The following is a 26,016-nucleotide window of genomic DNA, read 5'->3' on the forward strand; positions in this document are numbered from 1 at the left end:
GTTCCCACAAGTTGTTTGCTCACAAAATCCCTATGCATAGGAAATGGGTTAGGCTTAAATGTGCTAGTTATATTCTTCATGATGCTCACTTTATGTTTCAATTCTTATCTTTTATGTGAGCATCATTGAAATCATCATGCTTAGCTAGGGGCTTTAAACGATAGCGCTTGTTGGAAGGCAACCCTATTTATTTTTGTTCCTTGCTTTTTGTTACTGTTTATTAATAATAATTTATCTAGCCTCTGTTATGATTGAGTTTTTATGTTTTAATTAGTGTTTGTTCCAAGTAGAACCTTTGGGAAGACTTGGGGAAAGTCTTTGCGATCTTGCTGTAAAAAACAGACACTTTAGCGCTCACGAGATGTGCTGCCATTTTTTACTGGAGAGTGCTATTTAGTTAATTCTTTTTTCAGATGATTAATAGATAAATTCCTCACGTCCATAAATTTATTTTAGAATTTTTTGGGTTCCATAAGTATTCGAAACTTACATATTACTACAGACTGTTCTGTTTTTGACAGATTCTGTTTTTCGTGTGTTGTTTGCTTATTTTGATGAATCTATGGCTAGTAATAGAGTTTATGAACCATGGAAAAGTTGGAGTACAGTAGGTTTAACACCAATATAAATAAAGAATGAGTTCATTACAGTACCTTGAAGTGGTGGTTTCTTTTCGTTTACTAACGGAGCTCACGAGATTTTCTTTTAAGTTTTGTGTTGTGAAGTTTTCAAGTTTTGGGTAAAGATTTGATGGATTATGGAAAAAGGAGTGGCAAGAGCCTAAGCTTAGGGATGCCCAAGGCACCCCAAGGTAAAATCCAAGGACAACCAAAAGCCTAAGCTTGGGGATGCCCTGGAAGGCATCCCCTCTTTCGTCTTCGTCCATCCGTAACTTTACTTGGAGCTATATTTTTATTCGCCACATGATATGTGTTTTGCTTGGAGTGTCTTGTATGATTTGAGTCTTTGCTTTTTAGTTTACCACAATCATCCTTGCTGTACACACCTTTTGGTAGAGACACACATGAATTGGAATTTATTAGAATACTCTATGTGCTTCACTTATATCTTTTGAGTTGGATAATTTTTGCTCTAGTGGTTCGCTTATATCTTTTAGAGCACGGCGGTGGTTTTATTTTATAGAAATAATTGATCTCTCATGATTCACTTGTATTATTCTGAGAGTCCTTTGGAGCAGCATGGTAATTTACTTTGGTTATAAATTTTAAATGCTAAGGGAAGTTGGATGCTTGATAGTTGTTTTGAGATATAAAGGTGGCAATATTAGAGGTGTGCTAGTTGAGTAATTGTGAAATTGATGAATACTTGTGTTGAAGTTGGAAAGTCCCGCAGCATGCACGTATGGTAAACGTTGTGTGACAAATTTGAAGCATGGGGTGTTCTTTGATTGCTTTCCTTATGAGTGGCAGTCGGGGACGAGCGATGGTCTTTTCCTACCAATCTATCCCCCTAGGAGCATGCGCGTAGTGCTTGGTTTTGATGACTTGTAGATTTTTGCAATAAGTATGTGAGTTCTTTATGACTAATGTTGAGTCCATGGATTATACACACTCTCACCCTTCCATCATTGCTAGCCTCTTCGGTACCGTGCATTACCCTTTCTCACCTTGAGAGTTGGTGCAAACTTCGCCGGTGCATCGAAACCCCGTGATATGATACACTCTATCACACATAAGCCTCCTTATATCTTCCTCAAAACAACCACCATACCTACCTATTATGGCATTTCCATAGCCATTCCAAGATATATTTCCGTGCAACTTTCCACCGTTTCATTTATTATGACACGCATCATCATTGTCATATTGTTTTGCATGATCATGTAGTCGACATCGTATTTATGGCAAAGCCACCATGCTTAATTTTTCATACATGTCACTCTTGATTCATCGCAATCCCGGTACACCGCCGGAGGCATTCACATAGAGTCATATTTTGTTGTAACTATCGAGTTGTAATTCTTGAGTTGTAAGTAAATAAAAGTGTGATGATCATCATTAGAGCATTGTCCCATGTGAGGAAAGGATGATGGAGACTATGATTCCCTCACAAGTCAGGATGAGAATCCGGACGAAAAATAAAAAGTAATAATAAAAAAGAGGCAATAAAAAAAGAGAAAAGAAGGCCCAAACAAAAAAAGAGAGAAGAGAGAAAAATAGAGAAGGGATAATGTTACTATCCTTTTTCCACACTTGTGCTTCAAAGTAGCACCATGATCTTCATGATAGAGAGTCTCTTATTTTGTCACTTTCATATACTAGTGGGAATTTTTCATTATAGAACTTGGCTTGTATATTCCAATGATGGGCTTCCTCAAATGCCCTAGGTCTTCGTGAGCAAGCAAGTTGGATGCACACCCACTTAGTTTATTTGATGATCTTTCATATATTTATAGCTCTACTGCATCCGTTGCATGGCAATCCCTACTCCTTGCATTGACATCAATCGGTGGGCATCTCCATATCCCATTGATTAGCCGTGTCAATGTGAGACTTTCTCCCTTTTTGTCTTATCACACAACCTCAATCATCATATTCTATTCCACCCATAGTGCTATGTCCATGGCTCGTGCTCATATATTGCGTAAAAGTTGAAAGAGTTTGAAAAGGCTAAGTATGAAACAATTGCTTGGCTTGTCATCAGGGTTGTGCATGATGAGAGCATTTTGTGTGACAAAAATGAAGCATGGCCAAACTATATGATTTTGTAGGGATAAGCTTTCTTTGGCTATGTTATTTTGATAAGACATAATTGCTTGGTTAGTATGCTTGAACTATTATTATTTTCATGTCAATATTAAACTTTTGTCTTGAATCTTATGGATCTGAATATTCTTGCCACAATAAAGAGAATTACATGGATAAATATGTTAGGTAGCATTCCACATCAAAAATTCTGTTTTTATCATTTACCTACTCGAGGACGAGTAGGAATTAAGCTTGGGGATGCTTGATACGTCTCCAACGTATCTATAATTTTTGATTGTTCCATGCTATTATATTATCAACCTTGGATGTTTTATATGCATTTATATGCTATTTTATATGATTTTTGGTACTAACCTATTAACCTAGAGCCCAGTGCCAGTTTCTGTTTTTTCCTTGTTTTTTAGTTTTGCAGAAAAGGAATACCAAACGGAGTCCAATTGACGTGCCAATTTTTGCCGATTTTTTATGGACCAAAAGAAGACCCCGGAGTAAAAGAGTTGGGCCAGCAGAGTCCCGGGCCGTCCACGAGGGTGGGGGTGCGCCCACCCCCCAGGCGCGTGGGCCTGCCTTGTGGATGACTCGGGCACCTTCTTGACATGAGACCGACGCCGAAAATTCCAACAAATATAGAAACCTCCAGAAAATAAGCTAGATCGGGAGTTCCGCCGCCAGAAGCCTCTATGGCCACCGAAAACCAATCTAGACCTGTTCCGGACCCTGCCGGAGGGGCGAACCCCTCTCCGGTGGCCATCTTCATCATCCCTGCACTCTCCATGACGAGGAGGGAGTAGTTCACCATCGGGGCCGAGGGTATGTACCGGTAGCTATGTGTTTGATCTCTCTCTCTCTCTCGTGTTCTTGAGGTGGTATGATCTTGATGTATCGCGCGCTTTGCTATTATATTTGGATCTTATGATGTTTCTCCCCCTCTACTCTCTTGTGATGAATTGAGTTTTCCCTTTGAAGTTATCTTATCGGATTGAATCTTCAAGGATTTGAGAACACTTGATGTATGTCTTGCATGTGCTTATCTATGGTGACAATGAGATATCACGTGATCCACTTGATGTATGTTTTGGTGATCAACTTGTGAGTTCCGTGACCTCGTGAACTTATGCATAGGGGTTGTCACACGTTTTCGTCTTGACTCTCCGGTAGAAACTTTGGGGCACTCTTTGAAGTTCTTTGTGTTGGTTGAATAGATGAATCTGAGATTGTGTGATGCATATCGTATAATCATACCCACGGACACTTGAGTTTAAATTGGAGTGTCTAGGTGACATTAGGGTTTTGGTTGATTTGTGTCTTAACGTGTTATTCTAGTACGGACTCTTGAATAGATCGATCAGAAAGAATAACTTTGAGGTGGTTTCGTACCCTACCATAATCTCTTCGTTTGTTCTCCGCTATTAGTGACTTTGGAGTGACTCTTTGTTGCATGTTGAGGGATAGTTATATGATCCAATTATTTTATTATTGTTGAGAGAACTTGCACTAGTGAAAGTATGAACCCTAGGCCTTATTTCCTAGCATTGCAATACCGTTTGTGCTCATTTTTACCACCTGCTACCTTGCTGTTTTTACATTTTCAGATTACAAAAACCTATATCTACCATCCATATTGCACTTGTATCATCATCTCTTCGCCGAACTGGTGCACCTATACAATTTAGCATTGTATTGGGTGTGTTGGGGACACAAGAGACTCTTTGTTATTTGGTTGCAGGGTTGTTTGAGAGACACCATCTTCATCCTAGCCTCCCACGGATTGATAAACCTTAGGTCATCCACTTGAAGGAAATTTGCTACTGTCCTACAAACCTCTGCACTTGGAGGCCCAACAACATCTACAATAAGAAGGTCGTGTAGTAGACATCAAGCTCTTTTCTGGCGCCGTTGCCGGGGAGGTTAGCTCTTGAAGGTATATCTTTAGATCTTGCAATCGAATCTTTTAGTTTCTTGTTTTATCACTAGTTTAATCTATAAAATAAAACTACAAAAATGGAATTAAGGATGCCTCATATCCTTCATCTTTTTAATGTCTTTCGTGAGAATAAGGATTCCGATAATTGTGCTCAAGTGCTAGAAGAAGAATGCATTATAATGTTTGGCACTAAATATTTGAATGATGAGCATGAAGGAAATATGACCTAGAGGCAATAATAAAGTTATTATTTATTCCTTATATCATGATAAATGTTTATTATTCATGCTAGAATTGTATTAACCGGAAACATAATACATGTGTGAATACATAGACAAACAGAGTGTCACTAGTATGCCTCTACTTGACTAGCTCGTTGATCAAAGATGGTTATGTTTCTTAACCATAGACATGAGTTGTCATTTGATTAACGGGATCACATCATTAGTAGAATGATGTGATTGACTTGACCCATTCTGTTAGCTTAGCACTTGATCGTTTAGTTTGTTGCTATTGCTTTCTTCATGACTTATACATGTTCCTATGACTATGAGATTATGCAACTCCCGTTTACTGGAGGAACACTTTGTGTGATACCAAACGTCACAACGTAACTGGGTGATTATAAAGGTGCTCTACAGGTGTCTCCGAAGGTACTTGTTGGGTTGGCGTATTTCGAGATTAGGATTTGTCACTCCGATTGTTGGAGAGATATCTCTGGGCCCTCTCGGTAATGCACATCACTTAAGCCTTGCAAGCATTGCAACTAATGAGTTAGTTGTGGAATGATGTATTACGGAACGAGTAAAGAGACTTGCTGGTAACGAGATTGAACTAGGTATTGAGATACCGATGATCGAATCTCAGGCAAGTAACATACTGATGACAAAGGGAACAACATATGTAGTTATGCGGTCTGACCGATAAAGATCTTCGTAGAATATGTGGGAGCCAATATGAGCATCCAGGTTCCACTATTGGTTATTGACTGGAGACGTGTCTCGGTCATGTCTACATAGTTCTCGAATCCGTAGGGTCCGCACGCTTAACGTTTCGACGACACTTATATTATGAGTTTATATGTTTTGATGTACCGAAGGTTGTTCGGAGTCCCGGATGTGATCACGGACATGACGAGGAGTCTCGAAATGGTGGAGACATGAAGATTGATATATTGGGAGCCTATGTTTGGATATCGGAAGTTTTCCGGATGAAATCGGGATTATACCGGAGTACCGGGAGGTTACCGGAACCCCCCGGGAGGTTAATGGGCCTTAGTGGGCCTTTATAGAGAAGAGGAGAGGCGGCCAGGGCTGGGCTGCGCGCCCCTCCCCCCTAGTCCGAATAGGACAAGGAGAGGGGGGCGGCGCCCCCCTTCCTTCCTCTCTCCCTCCTCTTTCCCCCTCCCAAGTCCTAATCCAACTAGGAAAGGGGGGAGGGAGTCCTACTCCCGATGGGAGTAGGATTCCTCCTGGCGCGCCCTCTCTCCTGGCCGGCCACACCCCCTTGCTCCTTTATATACGGGGGCAGGGGGGCACCCTAGACACACAACAATTGATCAGTTGATCTTTTAGCCGTGTGCGGTGCCCCCCTCCACCACAGTCCACCTCGATAATACTATAGCGGTGCTTAGGCGAAGCCCTGCGTCGGTAGAACATCATCATCGTCACCACGCCGTCGTGCTGACGAAACTCTCCCTCAACACTCGGCTGGATCAGAGTTCGAGGGACGTCATCGGGCTGAACGTGTGCAGAACTCGGAGGTGCCGTGCGTTCGGTACTTGATTGGTCGGATCGTGAAGACGTACGACTACATCAACCGCGTTGTGCTAATGCTTCCGCTTTCGGTCTACGAGGGTATGTGGACAACACTCTCCCCTCTCATTGCTATGCATCACCATGATCTTGCGTGTGCATAGGATTTTTTTTTGAAATTACTACGTTACCCAACAGTGGCATCCGAGCCAGGTTTTATGCATTGATGTAATATGAACGAGTAGAACACAAGTGAGTTGTGGGCGATATATGTCATACTTCTTACTAGCATGTCACACTTAGGTTCAGTGGTATTGTTGGATGAAGCGGCCCGAACCGACATTACGCGTACGCTTACGCGAGACAGGTTTTACCGCCGTGCTATGCACACAGGTGACTAGCGGGTGTCAGTTTCTCCAACTTTAGTTCAACCGAGTGTGGCTACGCCCGGTCCTTGAGAAGGTTAAAACAACACTAACTTGACAAACTATCATTGTGGTTTTGATGCGTAGATAAGAACGGTTCTTTCTCAGCCCGTAGCAGCCACGTAAAACTTACAACAACAAAGTAGAGGACATCTAACTTGTTTTTGCAGGGCATGTTCTGATGTGATATGGTCAAGACGTGATGAGATATAAGTTGTTGTATAAGATGATCATGTTTTGTTGAAGTTATCGGCAACTGGCAGAAGCCTTATGGTTGTCTCTTTATTGCATAAGATGCAAGCGCCAAATAATTGCTTTACTTTATCGCTATGCGATAGCAATAGTTGGCGAGACGACCATGTGACGACACATTGATATAGATCAAGATGATGGAGATCATGGTGTCATGCCAGTGACGATGGAAATCATGACGATGCTTTGGAGATGGAGATCAAAGGCACAAGATGATGATGGCCATATCATGTCACATATTTTGATTGCATGTGATGTTTATCTTTTATACATCTTATTTTGCTTAGTTCGACGGTAGCTTTATAAGATGATCTCTCACTAATTGCCAAGGTACAAGTGTTCTCCCTGAGTATGCTCCGTTGCGAAAGTTCTTCGTGCTGAGACACCACGTGATGATCGGGTGTGATAGGCTCTACGTTCAAATACAACGGGTGCAAAACAGTTGCACATGTAGAATACTCAGGTTAAACTTGATGAGCCTAGCATATAACAGATATGGCCTCAGAACACTGAGACCGAAAGGTCAAGAATGCATCATATAGTAGATATGATCAACATAGTGATGTTCACCATTGAAACTACTCCATCTCACGTGATGATCGAACATGGTTTAGTTGATATGGATCACATGATCACTTAGAGGACTAGAGGGATGTCTATATAAGTGGGAGTTCTTAAGTAATATGATTAATTGAACTTAAATTTATCATGAACTTAGTCCTGGTAGTATTAGCATATCTATGTTGTAGATCAATAGCTCGCGTTTAGCTCCCCTGTTTTATTTTTGATATGTTCCTAGAGAAAACTAAGTTGAAAGATGTTAGTAGCAATGATGCGGATTGGATTCGTGATCTGAGGTTTATCCTCATTGCTGCACAGAAGAATTATGTCCTTGATGCACCGCTAGGGGACAAACCTATTGCAGGAGCAGATGCAGATGTTATGAACGTTTGGCTAGCTCAATATGATGACTACTTGATAGTTTAGTTCACCATGCTTAAACGACTTAGAATCAGGACTTCAAAGACGTTTTGAATGTCATGGACCATATGAGATGTTCCAGGAGTTGAAGTTAATATTTCAAGCAAATACCCGAGTTGAGAGATATGAAGTCTCCAACAAGTTCTATAGCTAAAAGATGGAGGAGAATAGCTCAAGCAGTGAGCATGTGCTCAGATTGTCTGGGTACTACAATCGCTTGAATCAAGTGGGAGTTAATCTTCCAGATAAAATAGTGATTGACAGAATTCTCTAGTCACCATCACCAAGTTAGTAGAACTTCATGATGAACTATAATATGCAAGGGATAACGGAAACGATTCCCAAGCTCTTCGTGATGCTGAAATCGATGAAGGTAGAAATCAAGAAAAGCATCAAGTGTTGATGGTAAACAAAACCATTAGTTTCAAGCAAAGGGACAAAGGGAAGAAAGGGAAACTTCAAGAAGAACGGCAAACAAGTTGCTGCTCAAGTGAAAAAAACCCAAGTCTGGACCTAAGCCTGAAACTGAGTGCTTCTACTGCAAAGGGACTGGTCACTGGAAGCGGAACTACCCCAATTAATTGGCAAATAAGAAGGATGGCAAAGTGAACATAGGTATATTTGATATACATGTTATTGATGTGTACTTTACTAGTGTTTATGTAAGTGCATCTAGTGCCCCTTAGTGATTTTGGTGTATTGAAGACTTATAGGTTAAGGGACTAATGCGTTTGTGAGTGTACACAGGTCTATAAGTCTATGAGGAGTTTGATATTTACAGGAAAAGTCGACCCCTAAAAATGAATATCTTCGACTGAAGATTTTGGTATTTTTGAAGACTTTCATGAAGACTTTGAAAGTGAAGAAATTGGTGTGTCCGTGAAGACTTGATATTCATGCGAGGAATATGAAGCTTGAAGACTTTCGTTTTCATAGTTTTGTTTTTTCTCTTTCTTGAGTCATAGGAAACACCGTACTGTTAAAGGGGGTCGAGGAAATACTAAGGAAAAATTTCCATGTGATGCTCAACTCAAAATCATACACCTACCAATCCCTTCGAGTGAAGCCAATGGAAATCTCATACAGTTCAGTCAATTTCTTCAGTGACAGAGACGAAGTTCTTCTGGTCTCTGAAGAATTTGTCCTGACTGAGGAGTTAGGAATTCGCCAGTGCGGATTACCTACACAGTGAGGAACATGATAGCCCTGAGGATTTTGCTACTCAAAATTCCGACCGTTGCTGTGCTATGCGCCAGCTGTCCCAAAATATCCATCCACCTAACGGTCATATCATTGAAGGGCATTTATGTCTTATCATGTCGGGCTGCTCCCTAGGCTATAAATAGCCGCCCCCTACAACCACTAGCTGGTTGGCTGCTCCGAGAGAAACTGACACTTGTCATTTGAGAGCAACCCATCCTCTGAGGACTTTGAGCGAAAATCATCAAGTGAGGAAAAACCAAAAACCCAAAACCCAAACACCTACAAACCCCAAGTGATTGAACATCACTGAAGAGATTGATCTTGAGTGGATCCGACGCTTGTTACCTTTGAAGACTGTGCTTCTTCCAGACGGTTAGGCGTCATGGCCTAGAGCATCCAAGAGGAATTGTGGATCGCCGAGTGACCGAGCTTGTGAAGGTTTGGAAGTCGCCTAAAGACTTACCACGAGTGATTGGATGAGGTCTGTGTGACCTTAGTTCAAGGAGAATACGGTGAGGACTGGGTGTCCTGAGCTATGTGTTCAGGACTGGGTGTCCGGGACTGTGTGTCCTCGAGTTTAAATACTCAGCCACTCCAACCAGACGTACAACTAAGACAGCAGTTGGAACTGGTCTACCAAATCATTGTCTTCACCAAGCTTACTGGTTCTATTCCCTCAACTCTTTCATTTCCTCATAACTGTGTTGTGTGTTTGTTCATATCTGTGTTTCAAGACTTTGACTGAAGACTTTCTCAATTTCCTCAGTTCAATTTCTTCAGTCTGTTTGTCTTCATCATGTGTTATCCTGTGATTACGCTTCCTGTACTCTGTGCCTGTCTTCATTTCATCATGATGACTGTCGGTGTCAAAACCGGCGGATCTCGGGTAGGGGGTCCCGAACAGTGCGTCTAGGCCAGATGGTAACAGGAGACAAGGGACACGAAGTTTTACCCAGGTTTGGGCCATCTCAATGGAGGTAAAACCCTACGTCCTGCTTGATTAATATTGATGATATGGGTAGTACAAGAGTAGATCTACCACGAGATCGAGGAGGCTAAACCCTAGAAGCTAGCCTATGGTATGATTGTTGATGAGTATGTTGTCCTACGGACTAAAACCCTCCGGTTTATATAGACACCGGGTAGGGTTAGGGTAACATAGAGTCGGTTATAATGGTAGGAGATCTTCATATCCATATTGCCAAGCTTGCCTTCCACGCCAAGGACGCGGGACGGAGTCTTCAATCTTGTATTTTCATAGTCCAGGAGTCTGGCTGAAGGTATAGTCCGGCTATCCGAACACCCCCTAATCCAGGACTCCCTCAGTAGCCCCCGAACCAGGCTTCAATGATGATGAGTCCGGCGCGCAGATTGTCTTCGGCATTGCAAGGCGGGTTCTCCTCCAAATTCTGTGTACCTGTTTGAATAAAGTCCGGTTTCTTGCAGATGTTGCGCTCCTTGGCTTCTACGCCCAACAATGGCCGCTTCCCATGTGTCAAACAAATATGAAAAGTCTGAGTGTTTTTACATTCACACCCCTAGCCGCGTAAATGAGCTGCCCTATTTAAGGGGACGAGGATTTAGATCCAATCCACACCTTCTCCCCTCCGCGAGTGTTCGTCATAGCGCATCCGACAAAGGTCCATTCCACCATGGCCAGCCGTCGCAACGCCTCCCCTCGCCCTTCCAGCCCTAAGCCTGGACATTGGGGGAGATGTTCCACCCCACATAGCGAGCTAGTGATGCTCCAGACCAAGGGATTTTTCCCCCCGGCCTATATGGTCCCGGTTCGAGCCGGTCTCGCCGTCTACAACGGCGGAGAGCAAGCAGAGAATGCCCCTAATCCCTCCAAAGGAGAGCGGGTGTGCCTTGTCCCTTACTTAATAAGGGGGCTCGGATTTCCAATCCACCCATTTCTCCGGGGGCTGCTGGAGTTCTACGGCCTCCAGCTACACCATCTCACGCCTGCCTCAGTATTGCATATCGCGGGCTTTGTAGCCCTCTGCGAGCTGTTCTTGGGTGTTGAAGCTCACTTCAGACTGTGGAAGGAGCAATTTTGCCTCGTGCCCCGTTCCAAGAAGGGGTCAATGTATCAAGTGGGCGGAGCCGAAGTGTGGCGCATCGCCGGGACCGGATATCTGTCCGGAACCCCAAAGAAGGCGTCCGAAGACTGGCCCTCGGAATGGTTCTATATAGAAGACGTCCCGCTGCCGGATCCTGTCCGGATCGGCCTCCCTGAATTCAACAGTGCTCCCTTAAAGAAGCGCCTAAGATGGTGCCCACGGAGCCCCCAGAGGGGAAGTGACAGGGACATCATTTACCTAATGGGCCGAATAAGATTGTTAGCCCATTCCGGACTAACCATGATTGGGGTTATGGCCGAATGCATTATGCGGGGGGTGCAGCCGCTTCAGTATAGAAGCCACCCCATGTGGGACTTCAACGGGGAGGACGACGCCACTCGCTACGGTCGTAAGGGGCCGGATTCAGCTGCCGCTCTACTACAGATCTTGTCCACTTTGTATAAGGGAGAAGAGGAGGAATTTCTCCGCGTCAACCCTCAGGGTGGATTCTCCATGCACAATCCCCCGAGCTGGGTAAGCGGCCGTATTTACTTGTCCATCCGTTTTGTATTCCCATTGTTAAATATTCAGTCTGACGACTTTAACGTAGGAACTGCGCCGGGCTGTTAAGGAAATAAGCAGCCCTCCTCCACAACCCGAGGACCCAGGACGGTCCCTCGACCCGGCCTCTCAAGAGGATCCGGACATATCTGTGGAGCTGATTGATGGAGTGTTCCATCAATTGAGCGAGGACAACGCCTTGGTGGCCATTACAGCCGATTACCCAGGGCTAATCCTGACGCCCTAGGTACCTGAGATCGAAGTCCCAGTACCCCGAATAGGTGTCTGCCCACTTGTGTTCAGTTTCCTGATTCCAACCGAACTTTGCAGGGGAGGTTTTTAAGGCGAAAGGCCGAACCTACTGCGACAAGCCAACGAGGGGCCGTAGGGCCCCGTGGGCCAAAAAGAAGTGCAGTCCGGACCGAGGCGTCAGCGCAAAGGTATGGCGCGCCCCCTTATCCCAGGTGTTATACCTTCGAGGCACATTGACACCCGTGCCTTCTTCAGGACAAAGAGACCTCGCCGGACTATACCCGGAGAGGCTGCCAATCGCGCCTCCACCAGCCAGGCTCCAAGGCCTGGTCCGGAGGCGGAGGCGAACGTAAGGCGCGCGCCAGACGCTCCTCCGATGGAGGATGTGGACGGGTTGTCTGCCACCAACTCTGAGGTGGAGAGTGCCATGAACCATAGGCATCGCCGGACAATTCTTCGCGACGCTTGTTTCTCCCAAGGGGCGTTAGATGCCTTCAATTCGGGAGATGCACACCTCCGTGCCGCTCAAAATGGTCTAGCCAGAGCCACGGAGCAATATGTAAAAGACATACGTGTAAGAAAATTTTGGTAATTATATATATAGCAGTAGCCCCCAAGACTTGAAACAGTTGGAATAACTGATTTAAGGATCATTTGATATGCAGGTTCTTACAGAAAAGAATTCCCTACTGTCCAAGGAGCTAGAAGAGTGCAAAGCCCAACTGGAGGCCGCACTAGCCGCGGTAGGGGAGCCTAAGGAGACCCCCCTCTGGTAATATACACTTTGAAAGATAAGTATTTTGCGAAGCACGGCTTTGGTGCGAATCTGACAAATGAAATTGCAGATGGCGCCGGATCGAATCCGGAAAGGCAACACCTCCTACGCCAGCTAAAGGCTGGTGAGAGGGTGCTACTAAAGGTGATGGGGGAGAAGAACAATCTCCAAGATGCCAACACCAAGCTGGGCGTCGAACTGAAAGACGTTCGTGCCCAGCTGTCAGACTCCGTGAAGGAGAATCAGCGGCTTCAGCGCGGCATATTTAGTAAGTGCTTGAACGAACCTTTTGAAAGAAAGTTCGGCGGGGAAGTCGACTAACAAAGCAATGTCTGTAGGTGTGCTAACAGGTCGTCCTGCAGAGGAGATGCCCGGTTCTACGGGTGATCTTCTTCCCGAGCTCTCGCAACTGCTCGATCGAGCTCGGCAGGCGATGCAAGGTGTCGCCCAGGCCCTGTGGCCATCCGTCTCCATGCCCGAAGGTCTTGGAGAGCTTGCGGAGAAGCTAAAGGGAGCACGGCGGCGCTTCCGATTGTGGAAGATATCAGCCTGCCGTCAAGGCGCTAGGGAGGCCTGGGCCATGGTGAAGATGCGGTACGCAAAGGCTGACCCCAACCACATGGCCGAGGTCGGTCCTGTAGGGCCTGATGGGAAGGAGATCCCTGTAAGCTTAGTATACGGCCAAGTAGAGTTGGCCGCAAAGTATTCCCAGCAGGACTGTAAATTAGACAGCCTGTTAGATGGTATTGAAGAGGAATACAACCAGTCAAAATGACTATGTAATTTAATTGACATTTATAATGCCTTCTAGCTGGATTGTAGATCATTTGTCATGGCCGACCTTTTCTCTTCAGCCTCGGGACCTGATGGTCCAGAGTGTGTCTGAATTCCCATGCGGTTATATAGGAATCGGTGAATGCATGGAGACCAGGCGTAGGGGTCATTAGGGCGTCAACAGACAAGTGCCCGACTAGGTATGTTATATTACATGGTTAGTAAGAAACATCTTCTAGGGAAAATAGTTCCGTTAGGGGTTCCTTTCCCTGGGAGGCATGCCCTAAGGTGCATGTCCATGCTGTGAAAAGAAACGCAGGAAAAACATCTGGGGGCGTATAGATAAAAAAGATCATCATTAGTTCATCGACCGAATATTCCCTCAAGAACGCTAGCTTTCGGCTTCACCTAGTCTGAGGTACACGTCCGGCTGACCCGACAGTAACAATCGCAGAGGTGCTCCCTTTACCACCTAGCCGAACAATCGGGAACGTAGGGGTAAGCACAGGAGCCAGGCAACCCACCTTGGCCAAAACTTAAGTCATATCGATGCATATAATGGTGAATAAAAGGTACATGCGGAAGTGTGACACATGTGTTGGGCATGAAGCCCGTATGAATAAGCTTCTGTTTAAAGAAGCCCCCAGGTTTAATGAGCGCGGATAGCGCGTCACTTTATGAGCCTTTAGAGGCTATAAGAGAGAGAGAGAGAGAGAGAGAGAGAGAGAGAAGAAGAGAAATGTAAGACAGAAAATATAAAAAATGGACAGAGGAAGGAGACAAACACAGAGTCTAGCGCTAGGCATAGAATCTTCGGAGACGGGCTGCGTTCCATGGGTTTGGCTCGAGTCGGTTATCCGATGCATCCCGCAGGCGGTACGCTCCACCAGTCAGGACTTGGTCAATTATGAAGGGACCTTCCCGCTTGGGCTTGAGTTTGTCCTTTTTCTTGTCCGGTAGTCGTAGAACTAATTCGCCAATGTTGTAATTTTTGGCATGTACTTCTCTACTTTGGTATCTTCGAGCCTGTTGTTGATAAAATGCGGAACAGGCTTTTGCCACGTCACGCTCCTCCTCCAATGCGTCCAAGCTGTCATTCCGATCAAGCTCGGCTTCTCTTTCTTCGTACATGCGCACTCGAGGTGAGTCATGAATTATGTCGCAAGGCAAAACTGCCTCTGCGCTGTACACCATAAAGAATGGTGTGTATCCGGTGGTGCGATTCGGCATCGTCCGCAGCCCCCAGAGTACGGAGTCGAGCTCCTCTACCCAGTACGTGTTAGATTCCTTAAGGGACCGCACTAATCTGGGTTTGATGCCGCTCATGATAAGACCATTTGCACGTTCGACCTGGCCGTTAGTTTGTGGGTGATAGACGGAAGCATAATCGAGCTTGATGCCCATGTTTTTGCACCAGAGTTTTACCTCGTCGGCCGTGAAGTTCGTGCCGTTATCAGTGATGATGCTGTGGGGGACGCCGTAACGGTGTACAACCCCGGATATGAAGTCTATCACCGGTCCGGATTCGGCCGTCTTAACAGGCTTGGCTTCTATCCATTTGGTGAACTTATCCACCATGACCAGTAAGTATTTTTGCTTGTGGGTTCCGCCTTTAAGGGGTCCAACCATGTCAAGCCCCCAGACCACGAAGGGCCAACTAATGGGGATGGTTTGGAGGGCGTTGGGTGGCATATGGCTTTGGTTTGCAAAGACCTGGCAACCGGTGCATCGTTGGACTAAGTCCTGAGCGTCTGCCCGGGCCGTCGGCCAATAAAAGCCTGTACGGAAGGCCTTGCTTACAAGGGACCGGGCTGCGGCGTGATGACCGCCGAGTCCGGCATGAATTTCTGCCAGGAGATTCCGCCCCTCCTCTTCGGAGATGCACCTTTGAAGGACTCCGGTAGAGCTTTTCTTATAAAGCTCTCCCTCGTGGACTCTGTAGGCCTTGGATCGCCGCACTATGCAGCGTGCCTCATTTTGGTCTTCGGGGAGTTCCTGCCTAGTAAGGTAGGCGAGGAATGGTTCTGTCCACGGGGCGATGACGGCCATTATTACGTGGGCTGAAGGTGTTATTTCATTGGCAGAGCCTCCGATTGTGTCAGAATGGTCGGTGTCGGGCAGTGCGGTTGGGTTCGGGCTGTTATTGTTCGGCTCCCCTTCCCATGCTACGGATGGCTTGAACAGCCTTTCCAAGAAGATGTTGGGGGGGACTACATCACTTTTTGCGCCTATGCGTGCCAGGACATCTGCCGCCTAATTATTTTCCCGGGCTATATGGTGAAATTCAAGCCCCTCGAACCGAGCTGACATTTTTAGGACGGCGTTGCGGTATGCTGCCATTTTTGGATCCTTGGCATCGAAGTCTCCATTTATTTGGGATATTGCGAGGTTCGAGTCCCCGCGTACCTCTAGGCGTTGGATGCCCGTGGATACTGTCATCCGGAGACCATGTAAAGGGCCTCATATTCAGCTGCATTGTTGGAGTCCGTGTACATAATCTGTAGTACGTATTGAACTATGTCTCCTGTGGGGGACGTCAAAACGACGCCAACCCCCAGTCCGGCCAACATCTTGGAGCCGTCGAAATGCATGATCCAATTTGAATATGTGCCGTACTCTTTAGGGAGTTCGGCCTCCGTCCATTCTGCGACGAAGTCAGCCAAGACTTGTGACTTGATGGCTCGTCATGGCTTATAAGTTATGTCGAATGGGAGGAGCTCGATGGCCCATTTCGCAATCCGGACCGTTGCGTCACGGTTGTTTATAATATCGTTAAGTGGTACTTCCGAGGCTACTGTCATTGAACACTCTTGAAAGTAGTGTCGTAGCTTCTGGGATGCCATGAATACCGCGTACGCAGTCTTTTGATAATGCGGGTACCGTGATTTGCATGGAGTGAGGACAGTGGACACATAATAGACCGGCTTTTGAAGGGGGAATTTGTGTCCGTCCGCTTCTCGTTCAACGACGAGCACTGCGCTTACAACCTGATGTGTTGCTGCAATGTATAATAGCATTGGTTCGCCAATGTTTGGCACGGCCAGGACTGGGTTTGTTGCCAGTATGGCTTTTATTTCGTCGAGTCCGGCCGTGGCTGCGTCCATCCATTTGAAGTGTTCGGTGCGCCGAAGGAGGCGGTAAAGGGGTAGGGCCTTTTCTCCCAAGCGGGAGATGAAGCGGCTTAGAGCCGCCACGCATCCAGTTACCTTTTGTATTTGTTTGAGGTCCTTTGGGATATCCAGTTGCGACAGAGCTTGGATCTTGGCTGGATTTGCTTTAATTCCTCTACCAGATACAATGAAGCCCAAGAGCTTTCCGGCTGGAACGCCGAAAATGCATTTTTCCGGGTTGAGCTTGATGTCGTATGTTCGGAGGTTATCAAATGTGAGCCTCAAGTCGTCTACTAGAGATTCAACGTGTCTTGTTTTGACGACCACATCATCTACATATGCCTCCACTGTTTTGCCGATCTGGCTTGCCAGACATGTCTGAATCATGCGCTGATATGTTGCACCGGCGTTTTTGAGCCCGAAGGGCATCGTGTTAAAGCAGAATGGCCCGTATGGTGTGATAAATGCCGTTGCGGCTTGGTCTGGTTCTGCCATCTTGATTTGATGGTAGCCAGAATATGCATCGAGGAAACACAACGAATCGTGTCCTGCGGTAGCGTCAATAATTTGATCGATGCGGGGGAGGGGGAAGGGATCCTTTGGGCAAGCCTTGTTAAGGTCTTTAAAATCAACACACAGGCGCCAGGATTTGTCCTTCTTTGGTACCATCACCAGGTTTGCTAGCCAGTCCGAATGTTTTATATCTCTGATGCATCCGGCCTCCAATAGCTTTGCTAGCTCCTCTCCCATGGCCTGTCTCTTAGGTTCGGAAAAACGCCGAAGAGCCTGTTTGACATGTTTGAATCCTGTTTGGATATTTAAGCTGTGCTCGGCTAGCCTGCGTGGGATTCCTGGCATGTCTGAAGGGTGCCAGGCGAAAATGTCCCAGTTCTCTCGTAGGAACTCTCGCAATGCGGTGTCGACATCAGGGTTTAACTGTGCCCCGATGGAAGCTGTTTTATTGGGGTCCGTTGGATGGACCTGGAATTTGACTATTTTGTCCGCCGGTTTAAAGGAGGTGGACTTGGATCTTTTGTCGAGTACCACATCGTCCCTATTCACCGTAGAGCGCAGCGCAGTCAGCTCCTCAGCCGCTAGGGCTTCGGATAGTGCCTCGAGGGCCAGTGCGGCTGTCTTGTTTTCGGCACGGAGTGCTATGTCCGGATCACTAGCGAGAGTGATGATCCCGTTAGGCCCGGGCATCTTGAGCTTCATGTACCCGTAATGGGATATTGCTTGGAAGATTGTAAACGCTTCCCGCCCTAGCAGAGCGTGATAACCGCTGCTGAACGGGGCCACCTAGAACGTGACCTCTTCGGACCTGTAATTATCCGGCGTGCCGAACACCACATCTAGTGTCATTTTTCCTGTACAGCGTGCTTCCCGACTGGGGATTATTCCTCTAAAGGTTGTGCTGCTTCGCTCAATGCGGTTCCAGTCTATTTTCATTTTTTGAAGAGTCTCCTCGTAAATGAGGTTCAATCCGCTGCCGCCATCAATGAGTACCTTGGTAAGACGAAAGCCATCCACTATTGGACTGAGGACCAATGCGGCTGGTTCTCGGGCTGTTCGGAATTTAGGTTCATCACTAGCGTTAAAGGTAATAGCCATGTCACTCCATGGGTTTATTGTTGCTACTTGGTAGACTTCGGCAAGGCTGTGGAGTGTCCTTTTTCGCATATTATTTTATGCGAAAGTCTCGAAGAATGTTAATACCGTATTGGTGTCTCTGGGTGGCTTTCTGTGGCCTCCGGAATTAGGAGATTTTCGCCAATTTTGGCCACCTGCCGGAGTATCCAACATGCTCTGAGGCTGTGAGTTGGTGTGGTGTCCTCTGTACTGTGAATTTTACAGGGTTCATTAAGCCAGCCTTCCAGTACGGTTCCATGCCCTGTAGAGGGTTTTTGCTTTTTGGTGCTTGACCCGGGTGACTGGTGATGATGCACCCTTTTATTTCGGACTGGGTTTGTATTCAGGGCCGGATTGTCCCAAAATTTTATTTTGGTTTTCCAGGCGCTTTCCATCGCACAGTACTTTTGTACAATGGACGCCAAGTCAGCGAAGCGTGTAATATCACGGTGACCTATGGCGTTGAGTATTCCCTTGTCCGTGCAATTATTGCAGAAGATTGAGATTGCGTCTTTCTCGCGGCAGTCCCTTAGCCTGTTCTTAACCAGGAGGAATCTGGCCCAGTAATGATGTACTGTTTCATCGGGTTCTTGCCTGATTTTGGATAGATCGCTTATGTTGGGGTGGGCGGATGGAATTAAATCCGAAGCCTCACCCCATCTAAGGCTCAGAGGCCGAGGAATTTCTGAACTCGAAAATTTGGATTCCTGGATGTTGTCTAATGAATCCAACCCGTCGCCTGACTCTAAGTTCAGCTCTTGAGTGATATCCTCCCCTTCGTGGGTATCCGGCTTGGAGGGATCGGGAATCCGGATGTAGCGAGTCCTTAAGATAGATGAAGGGTCACCGCACTGTCCCTCTACCACGGCAACGTGATGGGTGACTTGGGGAGAGTTAATCTCTCTCAGATCGGTTTTAGGCCCAATCTGGTCGTAATCCGTAGCGACTCCTAGGGCGGCGAAGCGATCCAAGAGCTCGTTTATGGAGGAAAGCTCCATTGGATCTAACTGCTCGGCGAGTTCCGAGTTGACATGAAGATTGTTTTCGATGGCTCGAGAGGTCATCGTCGGCACAGAAGCCGAACAGGTGGTCATGAGAAAGCCACCTAACCGGAGGGTTTGGCCGACAGCCAAAGCTCCCTTAGCAACGGTGCCGTCTTTAAAGACGGGGCGAGGCATCCTTCCTGATGGTGACGACACAGAGGAACTCTCAATGAAAGCACCAATGTCGGTGTCAAAACCGGCGGATCTCGGGTAGGGGGTCCCGAACTGTGCGTCTAGGCCGGATGGTAACAGGAGACAAGGGACACGAAGTTTTACCCAGGTTCAGGCCCTCTCGATGTAGGTAAAACCCTACGTCCTGCTTGATTAATATTGATGATATGGGTAGTACAAGAGTAGATCTACCACGAGATCGAGGAGGCTAAACCCTAGAAGCTAGCCTATGGTATGATTGTTGATGTGTATGTTGTCCTACGGACTAAAACCCTCCAGTTTATATAGACACTGGGTAGGGTTAGGGTTACATAGAGTCGGTTACAATGGTAGGAGATCTTCATATCCGTATCGCCAAGCTTGCCTTCCACGCCAAGGAAAGTCCCTTCCGGACGCGGGACGGAGTCTTCAATCTTGTATCTTCATAGTCCAGGAGTCCGGCTGAAGGTATAGTCCGGCTATCCGAACACCCCCTAATCCAGGACTCCCTCAATGACTATGCTTGTATTCTGTTATGTTTACTTTTGAGTACTTATTCCGCTGCTAGTAGTTCTTTGCCAAGGAATTTCCTCACCGGCAAATTCCTTAGTGAAGAATTTCATAAAAATCGCCTATTCACCCCCTCTAGTCGATATAACGCACTTTCAATTGGTATCAGAGCAAGGTACTCCCTTGTTCTGTGTGATTTTGGTTTAACCGCCTGGAGTTTTAGTTATGTCGACCGCAGGTATGATCAAGGTCTCTTCTGGGTGTCCTACCTTCGATGGGACGGACTACCCCTACTGGAAGAATAAGATGCGAATGCATCTTGAAGCAATTGATAACGATCTCTGGTATGTTGTTGAAAATGGTGTTCCCTCAGTCACACCTTCTCTGAATGCTGCTGATGTGAAGAGATTCAAGAAACTCGACTCTCAAGCGAAGAATATCATATGTGGCCATCTGAGCAAAGGACAATATGGCAGAGTGAGCGCTTTGGAGACAGCTAAGCTTATCTGGGACAGGTTGTCCAAAGTGAATGAAGGAGTCTCAACTCAGCGTGACTCTCGAGTTGATGTTCTTTGCAATCTCTTCAACTGCTTCAAAAGACTCGACAATGAAAATGTTCAACAAACCTTCAATCGCCTCACTCACATCTCAAATGAGCTTCAAGCACTTGGTGCCACTGACATCACCGTCCATGAGGTGGTGAAGAAATTGCTGAGATCGCTTAATTCCTCATTTGACACTCTGGCATTGATGATACAAGAACGTGCTGATTACAAGTCACTTGATCCCGCTGATATTCTCGAGAGGCTAAATACTCATGAGTTCCAACTTGCTGAAAAGAGAGATCCCTATGGTTCAAGCTATGACAGATCACGTGCACTAAAGGCCAAGGCAGTATCTGAGTCCGAAGATGAAGACTCTGGTAGCAGCCTTGGTGATCCTGAAGAACTGAGCCATGATCTGGCTCTGCTCGTGAAGAAGTTCCAAAAGTTCTCAAGGCGTGGTCGCCTTGGAAGACCCTCAAGGAGCAATGATTCCTCATCAAGTGACTACAGGAGGAGGCTCTGCCACAAATGGAAGAAGGCTGGACATTACATTCAAGACTGTCCTCAATGGGAAAAGGAATCAAAGAAGAAGAAATACAAGGATTACAGTTCTGATGATGCGAAGAAAAAGAAGAAAGCCTCAAAATCCTCATCATCAAAATCCTCAAAGCCTTCATATCACAAGAAGAGCAGCTCCAAGAAGGCCAGGGCATTCATTGGCAAGGAAATAGACTCTGAGGCTGAATCTGAAGAAAATGAGGAAGAGGAGTCATCTGAGGAGTTCGAATCCGGAGTGGCGAGCCTAGCTCTCGCTACTGCATTCGTCAGCAAGTCTATCTTCAACACTGAAGAAAATAACCTCACCAACAAAGCTGATGAAGGGGATGATGACTATGCTCCCACCTACTGCTTCATGGCAAAGGGTGTCAAGGTACTCAAATATACCTCATCTGAATCAAGTGAGAATGAATCTGATGAAAATCTTAAGCCCAGGTATTCTAAACTTGCTAAGATTGCTGTAAAACAACGAAGGGCTTTAGAAAAGGTTCAAAACATGCTAGACAAAAGTGATGATATGTTGGGTGAAGAAATGGATCGCACTAAAGCCCTGACTGAAAATCTTTAGATATTTCAGACTAGGCTTGAAAATCTTCAAAGTCATCATAACACTCTCTTATCCGATCATGAGAAGCTTTCTTATGAATTTCTTCAAAGAAAGCAAGACCTTGAGAAGCTAAGAGTGAGTTATGAAGATCTTCAGAAGGAGCACGATTCATTACTTGCTCAACAAATCAGCGCTTCTTAGGAAGAATTTGTTCCTCCATGCTTGAAGTGCATTGAACGTGAATCTGCTAATTCTTCACCTGAATGTTCAAATGCTGCTAATGTTTCAAATTCTTCACATGCCTCTGCTATCACTAATTCCTCATCTGAGGACATTGCTAGTATCACTGACGATGCAGGGTTGAAGGAATTGTACATGACAGGCATGTACAAAAGCCTCAAAGGGCATCAGGCTCTTTGTGATGTGCTTAAAAAGTAGATCCTCAATAGGAACCCTAGGAAAGAGGGTATCGCCTTTGAGAGGAAACTCAATGCTGATGGTACATATTGGAAGCCTGAGCAGTACCCCAAAACCACATGGGTTGCTGCAAAGGGACCTCCAGTTGATCCATCTAACTTATCTGGATTTGCATGTGAATCTCCTCATTCTGATGATGAGTCAATTGACTCCAACTAAAACTGTTCAAAAATCAGAATGGTGAAGTATTTGCTAGATATATTGGCACTAACTGCAGGAACGGCTCCCCTATGAAGAAAATCTGGGTTCTCAAAAGATGCCTTGAAAATCTTTAGGTGAATGTCATCATGACGCCACCTGTGAAGAATAGGAACCCCAGATCAAATTCTTCATATGGACCAAATTCTTCATATGGATTCAAGTCCTCATACGGACCAAATTCCTCATATGGATCAAAGTCCTCATATGAACATCATCGTGCTAACCCGTCTGTTTCGCAGGGAAGATCTAAGGATTATGGATATGTGCATTATTCTTCAACTCATTATGTCCATAAGTCCTCAAAGAATTTCTCTGCATACTCTTATGCTTACTCTAACCCCTCTTATGTGAAATGAAATGGACTGGCTTATATGCCATCCTTCTCGTATGGAGCTCGCAGAATGATGAACTCTTTGCCACCCCTACAGATGTGGGTGGTGAAGAAAAAGAACTAATCTCTTCTACAGGGTTAGGTCTCCAGACGTACGTAATCGTTTGAAGAATTTGCTGGAGACCTGAGCATGCCTGATAGGACGCAGGCTAATCATGAAGAAATGAACTTTCATTTCTCACGTCCTCATATTGCTTTATCAGCTCTTTTACTTGATGAAATTGATCTGATGAATTGATGTCATATTCTTCACTGATGAAGTATATGAGTTTGTAAGCTGCACTAATTCATCTGCAGGATGATCAACCCAAAGCCACTGAGTGGGTCCTCGATAGTGAATCTACAAACCACATGACTGGTGACAAGAATCTATTGATGGATGCTCGATTATCTCCATTGCATCTGAAGCATATCATCTTTGCTGACAAAGGCAAAAGTCAGGTATTGGGTCTAGGTAAGGTTGCGATTACAAAGGATCGACACATGGACAAAGTCATGCTTGTTGAGTCCTTAGGATACAACCTTATGTCTGTCTCAATGCTTTGTGATCTTGATATGGTTGTTGTCTTTGGCAAGTACCCTTGTGTTGTGGTTATGGAAGCTAACAATTCCAAAGTCTTCGAAGGCTTTAGGAGAGGAGACCTGTATATTGTTGATTTCTCTACAGGACCACAACTACCCGTGTGCTTACTTGCAAAAGCTTCAGAAGGCTGGCTCTGGCATCGACGACTTGGTCATGCAGGCATGAGGAATTTGCACACGCTTGCGAAGAAGAAGCATGTCATTGGCATCGAGAATGTCAAATTCCTCAAGGATCACCTATGCGGAGCCTGTGAAGCTGGGAAGATGACCAAGGCCAAGCATCCAGCAAAGACTATCATCACCACCCCTCGCCCATTTGAATTGCTTCACATGGATCTCTTTGGTCCTAATCATTATTCTACTATTTCAAATGAAGCATATCAATATGGCTTTGTTATTGTTGATGATTATTCTCGCTACACATGGGTACACCTTGTTACTTACAAACATGAAGTGCAGGAAGTCTTCAAACGATTTTCCTCGAGGGCTTCAACCAACTTTGGTGTGAAGATCAAGCACATCAGAAGTGACAATGGCACAGAGTTCAAGAATTCTGGTCTCGATGACTATCTTGATGAACTTGGTGTTACTCATGAGTTATCTGCTCCTTACACTCCTCAGCAGAATGGCGTCGTGGAGCGCAAGAACAGGACTCTTGCTGAGATGGCTCGCACTATGCTTGATGAATACAAAACGCCTCGTCGTTTCTGGACTGAGGCAATTGATACTGCATGCCACATCGTCAACAGAGTATATCTTCACAAATTCTTCAAAAAGACTGCCTATGAACTCCTCACTGATAAGAAACCCAATGTAAGTTATTTCAAAGTCTTTGGTGCTAAATGTTGGATTAGAGATCCTCATCACAACTCAAAATTTGCACCGAAAGCACATGAAGGTTTTATGCTTGGTTACGGAAAGCACTCGCACACCTACAGAGTCTTCAACAACGTTCTTCACAAAGTTGTTGAAACTATAGATGTGCGGTTCGATGAAACTAATGGCTCGCAAAGAGAGCACCTACCTACTGTGATAGATGAACCAGCACCTGAGGAAACTATCAAGTTCAAGGCTAATGAGGATGTCATTCCTACTGAAGAATCTGCTGAAGAATTCATTCCAGAACATGAAGAACGTCGAGATAATACACCTGAAGAAAATGCTGAAGAAAATGGTGCTGAAGAAAACGCTGATCAAACTCTTCAACGACAACCAGCTCATCCTCGCATTGCAAAAGAAGTGCAAGTTGAAAAAATCATCAATGACATCAAAGCGCCAGGTCCTCTCACACGCTCAAAAGCTTCACATTTGTCTAACTTTTGTGGGCACTATTCTTTTGTCTCTATTACAGAGCCCACTAAGGTAGATGAAGCATTTCTGGAGCCTGAGTGGATTCAGGCCATGCAAGAGGAATTACATCAGTTCGAGCTCAACAATGTCTGGGAACTGGTCAAACGTCCAGATCCTCGCAAGCACAATATCATCGGCACAAAGTGGATCTACCACAACAAGCAAGATGAAAATGGCCTTGTGGTGAGGAATAAAGCACGGCTTGTAGCTCAAGGCTACACACAGGTTGAAGGAATTGATTTCGATGAAACTTTTGCACCTGTTGCTAGACTTGAGGCTATTCGCATATTACTTGCTTATGCTAACCATCATGATATCACTTTATATCAAATGGATGTGAAAAGTGCATTCCTCAATGGTAAGCTTGAGGAAGAAGTATATGTTGCTCAACCCCCAGGTTTTGAAGATCCAAAGAATCCTGACAAAGTCTTCAGACTCAACAAGGCCCTCTATGGCCTCAAGCAGGCCCCACGGGCTTGGTATGATACCTTGAAGGAACTCTTCATGAAGAAAGGCTTCAAACCCGGTTCACTCGACCCTACTCTTTTCACTAAATCTTATGATGGTGAATTGTTTGTGTGCCAAATATATGTTGATGATATTATCTTTGGCTGTACAGACCAACGTTATAGTGATGAATTTGCCTATATGATGAGTGAAGAATATCAAATGTCTAGGATGGGAGAGTTGAAATTCTTCTTAGGTATTCAAATTCGTCAACAACACAATGGCATATTCATATCTCAGGAGAAATACCTCAAGGATGTACTGAGGAAATTCGGCATGCAAGATTGCAAAGGCGTCAAAATTCCTATGCCCACAAATGGCCAGCTGTGCACTGATGAAAATGGTATTGACTTTGATCATAAGGTATACCGCTCCATGATAGGTTCCTTATTGTACTTATGTGCATCTAGGCCAGATATAATGCTTAGTGTTTGCATGTGTGCCCGATTTCAAGCTACACCGAAGGAATCACACCATAAGGCTGTGAAGCATATTCTTCGATATCTAGCTCACACGCCAACACTTGGATTATGGTACCCCAAGGGCTCGGCTTTTGATCTCATTGGATATTCTGACTCTGACTATGCTAGTGATCGTGTGGACCGCAAGTCAACATCTGGTACATGTCATTTCCTCGGACGATCTTTGGTCTGTTGGTCCTCGAAGAAACAGAACTGCGTATCACTATCTACTGCTGAAGCTGAGTACATTGCCGCTGGTTCT

The sequence above is a fragment of the Triticum urartu genome, chromosome 7A, assembly GCF_056163025.1.
Source record: "Triticum urartu cultivar PI428250 chromosome 7A, HENAU_Tu73, whole genome shotgun sequence".
Lineage (NCBI taxonomy): Eukaryota > Viridiplantae > Streptophyta > Magnoliopsida > Poales > Poaceae > Triticum > Triticum urartu.